This window comes from Saccoglossus kowalevskii, chromosome 20, assembly GCF_978046115.1.
Source record: "Saccoglossus kowalevskii chromosome 20, keSacKowa6.1, whole genome shotgun sequence".
Classification (NCBI taxonomy): Eukaryota; Metazoa; Hemichordata; class Enteropneusta; family Harrimaniidae; genus Saccoglossus; species Saccoglossus kowalevskii.
This window is the reverse complement of record NC_140660.1, coordinates 31573253-31585339: the sequence shown is the minus strand read 5'-3', so window position 1 is coordinate 31585339 and position 12087 is coordinate 31573253. Positions and strand designations below refer to the sequence as shown.

At 39.9% G+C, this 12087-nt stretch overlaps 1 long non-coding RNA gene across 1 annotated transcript in view; it reads right to left on the bottom strand.

Annotated features, from left to right (window-relative positions):
• Positions 1 to 1821: 1821 nt before the first annotated feature.
• Positions 1822 to 12087, bottom strand: part of LOC146730217 (uncharacterized) — a 73459-nt gene continuing 63193 nt past the window's right edge. Inside the window, exon 2 of the long non-coding RNA XR_014927777.1 lies at positions 1822 to 3594. This is a non-coding gene — a long non-coding RNA (uncharacterized LOC146730217). The remainder of the gene's footprint in view (positions 3595 to 12087) is intronic.

The following is a 12087-nucleotide window of genomic DNA, read 5'->3' as shown; positions in this document are numbered from 1 at the left end:
CTGTTTGTTTCACAGATTAGTCATTTGCATATGAATGTGTCAGACACAAAGACACAAAGTCACACAGCCACTGAAAAAAATCATTGATTTTGGTGTTTTCATCTGCCGATTTTATCCAATTATCGCTATCCCATTCCTTTATTTTTTTGGTTTCCAATAGCCTTACACATTTGGATGCCCCTACACATGTTAAAACAGACCTTGATGGGAAAACAAATTGATTGTGCCGATAAACAAGCTTGAAAATCTTTGCTGTTACTTCATGGACGTTTTCTAGGAGTTTAGAAGTCTTTAACAAAAAATAACGTATACTTATTGTCGTCGGATTAACACCAAATTTTCACAGCTTTAAGGTGACAGTGAGAGGAACTTGAATGTGTCCAGACAAACTATTTCATCGATTATTTACCAACGAGTTGTGGTTTGAGTAGGGGGCAATGCGACTAAAACAGTAATTGAAATTCAGCACACTATTTTATGAACCTTGGTGTGAAAAATTAATAGAAGCATGTTGTGGCAAGGGATTGGTTATTTTACTGGCAGTTATGGTAGTCCTGCCAAGAATAAACAGTTCTTTTCGGCTACTGCACTCTTACCTGACAAGGCGCCAAAGCAGTCCAAATCTAGTAAAGTCCAGCCTTTTGGCATGTTATTATTTCTACGAGATGAGTGCACTTCAAACTTTATAGATTGACAGAGACCACTGGTGTATATGCACATCGTTTTTTTTAATCAATATAGCAGACTAGTGGCAGCCATTCTTTTAATAATATCTTGTGAAATATTTAATAGTTCATGTATTTCACTATTTAATATTGACTCAATTGTGAATTTTTGTTAAAATTGATGCAAATTTTACCAAATTTAATAGCAATATCCTACCCGTTCACTTTGAGTAACATGCTTTTGATTTTCAACTTAATATTTCTACCCGATTTTATACATATACAATCAAACTATATAATTCATAGCCAACTATAATCACATCTGACAAGTGGGGGCTGTGTAATCTTCAGATGACTTGTAAAATTGAGCTACTACCTGTTATTTTACCTTCTTTCTATCACAGTCTATTGTGCAGTTGGTGGAAATTACAATCCCAGCAACCAGTTTAAACAGTTGCTAACAATATAATTTGGAATAATGCCAACATTCTCATTGATAACAAGAGTGGATGTTATTTAGATTACATTTTAAAGGGCACTGTTTATATCTCAGACCTTTTTATTAAAAATGGGTAAATTAAATATTGGACACAACTACTGGTACAACAAATTGGATTTACTCTCGGACAATATCCGCTATACCACTAGAATGGAGAGGCTGTACTCCCTTTTTTTGTTAGACCAGAATTGCCCATTGGTTTGTCCATAGAATACGGTAACATGTAAAGTAATACAGAAAGCTCTATCATCTTTATTTTATTCAATTAAATGAAATTAAGTGGGAAATGATTTTAGAGTTACCAATGAAACAAAACTCCAAGAATTCCAGTGGAAACTAAATCATAATGTTTTATATACAAATACTACGGTAGTTATGGAAAATTGTACATGGAGTAAAAATAACACTATGGAATTTTTTCAGGTGAAGTGGGGAAATTTTACCCAATGTTGGTTTGTGCATCTTACAATTTACAAACTTTATTTATTTTTGTTATGTATTTATTTACCTAAGTTCTGGTTTTTTTTGTTTATGAGTAAAAAGTTAAATAGGCAGTCGTTTTCGCCAATCAGCATACAAATGTCTGATGATAAATGTTTTCACTGTACAGCAATTGCTATGACAACATTGTCCATAAGTTTAAGTAAACAGAACACATGCATGTAATGATGTATATTTAATAACTGCAACAAACAACGTCATAATTTTATCTTTGGGTGAGAATTACTGATTTTTGTCAACAAGTTACTGCATACTTGAAACATACACAAATGCACACGCCTATAAATGCCCTAATAAATGTAAAGCAGTTTGAAAGTAAATGGTATTTGTGATAGGCCATCTTTGAATCTGTACAGAAGAGGACATAGCCCATTCAGTGAGCTTGTGGGCAGTTCACTGATGACATTTGGTAGATTACAAGTGAATAACTGGACTATGGTTGACAATCAGCTCAACAAAATTCTTGAATTTATGATATCATTCCCCAAAAGAATCAGCTTGGGTCCCATGTAAGAGCAAACCAGTTGTACATATTATTCCACTACATTACAATGGATCTTATCAAAAGAAATTACACTTCACAAATGTGAAGAATTCAATAAGTACAGAAAAAGATAATAAAAAATTTCATTTCATAATTTAAATTGAATGTTATGTAGACTAACTATTACACCCAAAGTGGTTGAATAAAAAAAGTGATGCTATTACACCATAATTAAATTACATATTAAATAAAGTTAAAAAAGGATAAATTCTCTAAGAAATCACATTATTATTGTGTCTGAACAATATTCATCAAGACAAATGAAATTGGTCTACACATATGTCATGCAAGCTGTGCTATTAACAGTTCATTTAAATGTAACATGGCTGGAATTTGATCAAACCAAAAATGACAATTGTTTTTAGGCAAGACGAAAAAAAAATAACAGACCTGCTCACACTGGCCAGATAACATTTTTGGATTTAATTTCTTTGTGCCAAAAAATCATGAGAATCAACCACATTCATAGCAATTGTTCACTGCTGATTAAAAACTGTCTGCTTCAATGTTTGCAAAAACATCCAAGATCAGAGTATAAACATAAAATACTGTAAAATACTTTATTTTTGCTTGGAATTAATTTTTGCTATTTTCGCTGAAGGAATAATTCAGTGAAAATAAAATTCAGCAAATATACTGTTTTTCGTATATTTTACATTCAACTCATCAAAAATCAGTGAAAATAAAATCCATACAAAATACTCAAAAAATTTATTCCAGCTAAAATTAAGTATTTCACAGTACACTAGTTGTCCCAAGCTTTTCAAAAGAAAAATCAGATAAACAAGATAATTTGTTGGTGTGGCCTTGCAAGCTTTCCCCTAAATACACACCAGGCTATTAGCAACTCTCTAAAAATATGTTTTGCTAATCATCACCAGATGCAGTGTTGCCATGACAGTTTGGCAAGTCATGGAGATGAATTCACGTTTCACAGAGCTAAGGGGATGAATCATTAGAAACTATGGGAGGGAAGGAAACTGTGCAAGTTTTTTTTTCAAGACAGAATTTGTTCATGTGCAAGTTATTCCACCCCCTCCCCCACCCAGATTCTAATGGTCAACACCATAACAACTCTCGGTTATAACCTATATAAATATGCAAGTCACAAAATGCCAGGATGTTGGAGGTTAAAGGTCATACATCTCATCAATTCAGGTATAAGGATATGTATTATAATCAACAGGAAATTGAATTCTTGGAGTAAACTATTATGTAAATAGGGGTGGTCAGGCTGATTCTTCCCTTGATTCATATATTTTGTTTCTATCTACAAAGAGTGTGTGTACGATCCAATCATGTCTTTCACCGCTGCTAACCGCTTTTATATAACACGCATGATCACATACTTTGAAATGAGTTTCTGTTCCATCCACAAATTCACCCTAGAAATAAAAGAAATGAAAGAATAATTTCACCTTTGTTTCATGGATAATACGAGCCTATGAAGTCACTCATATCAACCTATGGCGTCACTCACATTCTACATGTATGTCGTCACCCGTGTCAACCCATGATGTCACCCGTGTCGACACATGTCACCCGTGTCGACCCATGATGTCACCCGTGTCGACCCATGATGTCACCCGTGTCGACCCATGATGTCACCCGTATCGACCCATGATGTCACCCGTATCGACCCATGAGTGAATGTTAACATTGCAGCTTTCATAGCCCCCACACCTGAAACACGTTGTGAGTGCATGTTAACATTGCAGCTTTTGTAGCCCCACACCTGAAACAAGTTGTGAGTGAATGTTAACATTGCAGCTTTATAGCCCCACACCTGAAACAAGTTGTGAGTGAATGTTGACATTGCAGCTTCCATAGCCCCCACAACTGAAACAAGTTGTGAGTGAATGTTAACATTGCAGCTATCGTAGCCCCCACACCTGAAACAAGTTGTGAGTGAATGTTTACATTGCAGCTATCGTAGCCCCCACACCTGAAACAAGTTATGAGTGAATGTTAACATTGCAGCTTTCATAGCCCCCACACCTGAAACAAGTTATGAGTGAATGTTAACATTGCAGCTTTCATAGCCCCCACAACTGAAACAAGTTGTGAGTGAATGTTAACATTGCAGCTTTCATAGCCCCCATAACTGAAACAAGTTGTGAGTGAATGTTAACATTGCAGCTATCGTAGCCCCCACACCTGAAACAAGTTGTGAGTGAATGTTAACATTGCAGCTTTCATAGCCCCACAACTGAAACAAGTTGTGAGTGAATGTTAACATTGCAGCTTTCATAGCCCCCACAACTGAAACAAGTTGTGAGTGAATGTTAACATTGCAGCTATCGTAGCCCCCACACCTGAAACAAGTTGTGAGTGAATGTTAACATTGCAGCTTTCATAGCCCCACAACTGAAACGAGTTGTGAGTGAATGTTAACATTGCCGCTATCATAGCCCCCTCAACTGAAACAAGTTGTGAGTGAATGTTAACATTGCAGCTTTCATAGCCCCCACACCTGAAACAAGTTGTGAGTGAATGTTAACATTGCAGCTTTCATAGCCCCCACAACTAAAACAAGTTGTGAGTGAATGTTAACATTGCAGCTTTCGTAGCCCCCACACCTGAAACAAGTTGTGAGTGAATGTTAACAATGCAGCTTTCGTAGCCCCCTCATCTGAAACAAGTTGTGAGTGAATGTTAACATTGCAGCTTTCATAGCCCCCACAACTGAAACAAGTTGTGAGTGAATGTTAACATTGCAGCTTTCATAGCCCCCACACCTAAAACAAGTTGTGAGTGAATGTTAACATTGCAGCTTTCATAGCCCCCACACCTGAAACAAGTTGTGAGTGAATGTTAACATTGCAGCTTTCATAGCCCCCACAACAGAAACAAGTTGTGAGTGAATGTTAACATTGTAGCTTTCGTAGCCCCCACAACTGAAACAAGTTGAGTGAATGTTAACATTGCAGCTTTCGTAGCCCCCACAACTGAAACGAGTTTGGAGTGAATGTTAACATTGCAGCTTTTGTAGCCCCCACAACTGAAACGAGTTGTGAGTGAATGTTAACATTGCAGCTTTTGTAGCCCCCACAACTGAAACAAGTTATGAGTGAATGTTAACATTGCAGCTTTCATAGCCCCCACAACTGAAACAAGTTGTGAGTGAATGTTAACATTGCAGCTTTCATAGCCCCCACAACTGAAACAAGTTGTGAGTGAATGTTAACATTGCAGATTTCATAGCCCCCACAACTGAAACAAGTTGTGAGTGAATGTTAACATTGCAGCTTTCATAGCCCCCACAACTGAAACAAGTTGTGAGTGAATGTTAACATTGCAGCTTTCATAGCCCTCACACCTGAAACAAGTTGTGAGTGAATGTTAACATTGCAGCTTTCATAGCCCCCACAACTGAAACAAGTTGTGAGTGAATGTTAACATTGCAGCTTTCATAGCCGCCACACCTGAAACAAGTTGTGAGTGAATGTTAACATTGCAGCTTTCATAGCCCCCACACCTGAAACAAGTTGTGAGTGAATGTTAACATTGCAGCTATTGTAGCCCCCACACCTGAAACAAGTTGTGAGTGAATGTTAACATTGCAGCTTTCATAGCCCCACAACTGAAACAAGTTGTGAGTGAATGTTAACATTGCAGCTTTCATAGCCCCACAACTGAAACGAGTTGTGAGTGAATGTTAACATTGCAGCTTTCGTAGCCCCCACAACTGAAACAAGTTGTGAGTGAACTATTAACATTTCAGCTTTCGTAGCCCCCACACCTGAAACAAGTTGTGAGTGAATGTTAACATTGCAGCTTTCATAGCCCAACAACTGAAACAAGTTGTGAGTGAATGTTAACATTGCAGCTTTCATAGCCCCCACAACTGAAACAAGTTGGGAGAGAATGTTAACATTGCAGCTATCATAGCCCCCACAACTGAATGAAGTTGTGAGTAAATGTTAACATTGCAGCTTTCATAGCCCCACACCTGAAACAAGTTGTGAGTGAATTTTAACATGGCAGCTTTCGTAGCCCCCACACCTGAAACAAGTTGTGAGTGAATGTTAACATGGCAGCTTTCATAGCCCCCACACCTGAAACAAGTTGTGAGTGAATTTTAACATGGCAGCTTTCATAGCCCCCACAACTGAAACAAGTTGTGAGTGAATGTTAACATTGCGGCTTTCATAGCCCCCACAACTGAATCAAGTTGTGAGTGAATGTTAACATTGCAGCTTTCATAGCCCCACACCTGAAACAAGTTGTGAGTGAATTTTAACATGGCAGCTTTCGTAGCCCCCACACCTGAAACAAGTTGTGAGTGAATGTTAACATTGCAGCTTTCATAGCCCTCACAACTGAAACAAGTTGTGAGTGAATGTTAACATTGCAGCTTTCATAGCCCCCACAACTGAAACAAGTTGTGAGTGAATGTTAACATTGCAGCTTTCATAGCCCCCACAACTAAAACAAGTTGTGAGTGAATGTTAACATTGCAGCTTTCGTAGCCCCCACACCTGAAACAAGTTGTGAGTGAATGTTAACATTGCAGCTATTGTAGCCCCCACACCTGAAACAAGTTGTGAGTGAATGTTAACAATGCAGCTTTCGTAGCCCCCACATCTGAAACAAGTTGTGAGTGAATGTTAACATTGCAGCTTTCATAGCCCCCACAACTGAAACAAGTTGTGAGTGAATGTTAACATTGCAGCTTTCATAGCCCCCACACCTGAAACAAGTTGTGAGTGAATGTTAACATTGCAGCTTTCATAGCCCCCACACCTGAAACAAGTTGTGAGTGAATGTTAACATTGCAGCTTTCATAGCCCCCACAACAGAAACAAGTTGTGAGTGAATGTTAACATTGTAGCTTTCGTAGCCCCCACAACTGAAACAAGTTGAGTGAATGTTAACATTGCAGCTTTTGTAGCCCCCACAACTGAAACGAGTTGTGAGTGAATGTTAACATTGCAGCTTTTGTAGCCCCCACAACTGAAACGAGTTGTGAGTGAATGTTAACATTGCAGCTTTTGTAGCCCCCACAACTGAAACAAGTTGTGAGTGAATGTTAACATTGCAGCTTTCATAGCCCCCACAACTGAAACAAGTTGTGAGTGAATGTTAACATTGCAGCTTTCATAGCCCCCACAACTGAAACAAGTTGTGAGTGAATGTTAACATTGCAGATTTCATAGCCCCCACAACTGAAACAAGTTGTGAGTGAATGTTAACATTGCAGCTTTCATAGCCCCCACAACTGAAACAAGTTGTGAGTGAATGTTAACATTGCAGCTTTCATAGCCCTCACACCTGAAACAAGTTGTGAGTGAATGTTAACATTGCAGCTTTCATAGCCCCCACAACTGAAACAAGTTGTGAGTGAATGTTAACATTGCAGCTTTCGTAGCCGCCACACCTGAAACAAGTTGTGAGTGAATGTTAACATTGCAGCTTTCATAGCCCCCACACCTGAAACAAGTTGTGAGTGAATGTTAACATTGCAGCTTTCGTAGCCCCCACACCTGAAACAAGTTGTGAGTGAATGTTAACATTGCAGCTATTGTAGCCCCCACACCTGAAACAAGTTGTGAGTGAATGTTAACATTGCAGCTTTCATAGCCCCACAACTGAAACAAGTTGTGAGTGAATGTTAACATTGCAGCTTTCATAGCCCCACAACTGAAACGAGTTGTGAGTGAATGTTAACATTGCAGCTTTCATAGCCCCCACACCTGAAACGAGTTGTGAGTGAATGTTAACATTGCAGCTTTCGTAGCCCCCACAACTGAAACAAGTTGTGAGTGAACTATTAACATTTCAGCTTTCGTAGCCCCCACACCTGAAACAAGTTGTGAGTGAATGTTAACATTGCAGCTTTCATAGCCCAACAACTGAAACAAGTTGTGAGTGAATGTTAACATTGCAGCTTTCATAGCCCCCACAACTGAAACAAGTTGTGAGAGAATGTTAACATTGCAGCTTTCATAGCCCCCACAACTGAATCAAGTTGTGAGTAAATGTTAACATTGCAGCTTTCATAGCCCCACACCTGAAACAAGTTGTGAGTGAATTTTAACATGGCAGCTTTCGTAGCCCCCACACCTGAAACAAGTTGTGAGTGAATGTTAACATGGCAGCTTTCATAGCCCCCACACCTGAAACAAGTTGTGAGTGAATTTTAACATGGCAGCTTTTGTAGCCCCCACAACTGAAACAAGTTGTGAGTGAATGTTAACATTGCGGCTTTCATAGCCCCCACAACTGAATCAAGTTGTGAGTGAATGTTAACATTGCAGCTTTCATAGCCCCACACCTGAAACAAGTTGTGAGTGAATGTTAACATGGCAGCTTTCGTAGCCCCCACACCTGAAACAAGTTGTGAGTGAATGTTAACATTGCAGATTTCATAGCCCCCACAACTGAAACAAGTTGTGAGTGAATGTTAACATTGCAGCTTTCATAGCCCCCACAACTGAAACAAGTTGTGAGTGAATGTTAACATTGCAGCTTTCATAGCCCCCACAACTAAAACAAGTTGTGAGTGAATGTTAACATTGCAGCTTTCGTAGCCCCCACACCTGAAACAAGTTGTGAGTGAATGTTAACATTGCAGCTATTGTAGCCCCCACACCTGAAACAAGTTGTGAGTGAATGTTAACAATGCAGCTTTCGTAGCCCCCACATCTGAAACAAGTTGTGAGTGAATGTTAACATTGCAGCTTTCATAGCCCCCACACCTGAAACAAGTTGTGAGTGAATGTTAACATTGCAGCTATTGTAGCCCCCACACCTGAAACAAGTTGTGAGTGAATGTTAACATTGCAGCTATTGTAGCCCCCACACCTGAAACAAGTTGTGAGTGAATGTTAACATTGCAGCTATTGTAGCCCCCACACCTGAAACAAGTTGTGAGTGAATGTTAACATTGCAGCTTTCATAGCCCCCACAACTGAAACAAGTTGTGAGTGAATGTTAACATTGCAGCTTTCATAGCCCCCACACCTGAAACAAGTTGTGAGTGAATGTTAACATTGCAGCTTTCATAGCCCCCACACCTGAAACAAGTTGTGAGTGAATGTTAACATTGCAGCTTTCATAGCCCCCACAACAGAAACAAGTTGTGAGTGAATGTTAACATTGTAGCTTTCGTAGCCCCCACAACTGAAACAAGTTGAGTGAATGTTAACATTGCAGCTTTCGTAGCCCCCACAACTGAAACGAGTTGTGAGTGAATGTTAACATTGCAGCTTTTGTAGCCCCCACAACTGAAACGAGTTGTGAGTGAATGTTAACATTGCAGCTTTTGTAGCCCCCACAACTGAAACGAGTTGTGAGTGAATGTTAACATTGCAGCTTTCATAGCCCCCACAACTGAAACAAGTTGTGAGTGAATGTTAACATTGCAGCTTTCATAGCCCCCACAACTGAAACAAGTTGTGAGTGAATGTTAACATTGCAGATTTCATAGCCCCCACAACTGAAACAAGTTGTGAGTGAATGTTAACATTGCAGCTTTCATAGCCCCCACAACTGAAACAAGTTGTGAGTGAATGTTAACATTGCAGCTTTCATAGCCCTCACACCTGAAACAAGTTGTGAGTGAATGTTAACATTGCAGCTTTCATAGCCCCCACAACTGAAACAAGTTGTGAGTGAATGTTAACATTGCAGCTTTCGTAGCCGCCACACCTGAAACAAGTTGTGAGTGAATGTTAACATTGCAGCTTTCATAGCCCCCACACCTGAAACAAGTTGTGAGTGAATGTTAACATTGCAGCTTTCGTAGCCCCCACACCTGAAACAAGTTGTGAGTGAATGTTAACATTGCAGCTATTGTAGCCCCCACACCTGAAACAAGTTGTGAGTGAATGTTAACATTGCAGCTTTCATAGCCCCCACACCTGAAACAAGTTGTGAGTGAATGTTAACATTGCAGCTTTCATAGCCCCCACAACAGAAACAAGTTGTGAGTGAATGTTAACATTGTAGCTTTCGTAGCCCTCACAACTGAAACAAGTTGAGTGAATGTTAACATTGCAGCTTTCGTAGCCCCCACAACTGAAACGAGTTGTGAGTGAATGTTAACATTGCAGCTTTTGTAGCCCCCACAACTGAAACGAGTTGTGAGTGAATGTTAACATTGCAGCTTTTGTAGCCCCCACAACTGAAACGAGTTGTGAGTGAATGTTAACATTGCAGCTTTCATAGCCCCCACAACTGAAACAAGTTGTGAGTGAATGTTAACATTGCAGCTTTCATAGCCCCCACAACTGAAACAAGTTGTGAGTGAATGTTAACATTGCAGATTTCATAGCCCCCACAACTGAAACAAGTTGTGAGTGAATGTTAACATTGCAGCTTTCATAGCCCCCACAACTGAAACAAGTTGTGAGTGAATGTTAACATTGCAGCTTTCATAGCCCTCACACCTGAAACAAGTTGTGAGTGAATGTTAACATTGCAGCTTTCATAGCCCCCACAACTGAAACAAGTTGTGAGTGAATGTTAACATTGCAGCTTTCGTAGCCGCCACACCTGAAACAAGTTGTGAGTGAATGTTAACATTGCAGCTTTCATAGCCCCCACACCTGAAACAAGTTGTGAGTGAATGTTAACATTGCAGCTTTCGTAGCCCCCACACCTGAAACAAGTTGTGAGTGAATGTTAACATTGCAGCTATTGTAGCCCCCACACCTGAAACAAGTTGTGAGTGAATGTTAACATTGCAGCTTTCATAGCCCCCACAACTGAAACAAGTTGTGAGTGAATGTTAACATTGCAGCTTTCATAGCCCCCACAACTAAAACAAGTTGTGAGTGAATGTTAACATTGCAGTTTTCGTAGTCCCCACACCTGAAACAAGTTGAACTCATAATTGCTGTCGACATAGGAAGTAAAGTAAGCAAATAACACCGAATAAACGGCAAGGTAAAGACTATGTCTAATTATAGTAAATACGTACTGCGTGCGTGACTCGAACCGGCGCTCGCGTACGGCACCTAATCGCCTAGCTTCACGCCACTACACGTCTTCCCCTCGGCCACCGGGCATCCCCAAAAAAAGGATGCTTAATAACCGAGCTTATTACGTGCAGAGAACGTGAAACCCGTCCACGCGATACGCGCCACACAGCATGGCCAGAATGTTCTCTGCACGTAATAAGCTCGTAATTGCAGCTTTCATAGCCCTCACAACTGAAACAAGTTGTGAGTGAATGTTAACATTGCAGCTTTCATAGCCCCCACAACTGAAACAAGTTGTGAGTGAATGTTAACATTGCAGCTTTCATAGCCCCCACAACTAAAACAAGTTGTGAGTGAATGTTAACATTGCAGCTTTCGTAGCCCCCACACCTGAAACAAGTTGTGAGTGAATGTTAACATTGCAGCTATTGTAGCCCCCACACCTGAAACAAGTTGTGAGTGAATGTTAACAATGCAGCTTTCGTAGCCCCCACATCTGAAACAAGTTGTGAGTGAATGTTAACATTGCAGCTTTCATAGCCCCCACAACTGAAACAAGTTGTGAGTGAATGTTAACATTGCAGCTTTCATAGTCCCCACACCTGAAACAAGTTGTGAGTGAATGTTAACATTGCAGCTTTCATAGCCCCCACACCTGAAACAAGTTGTGAGTGAATGTTAACATTGCAGCTTTCATAGCCCCCACAACAGAAACAAGTTGTGAGTGAATGTTAACATTGTAGCTTTCGTAGCCCCCACAACTGAAACAAGTTGAGTGAATGTTAACATTGCAGCTTTCGTAGCCCCCACAACTGAAACGAGTTGTGAGTGAATGTTAACATTGCAGCTTTTGTAGCCCCCACAACTGAAACGAGTTGTGAGTGAATGTTAACATTGCAGCTTTTGTAGCCCCCACAACTGAAACGAGTTGTGAGTGAATGTTAACATTGC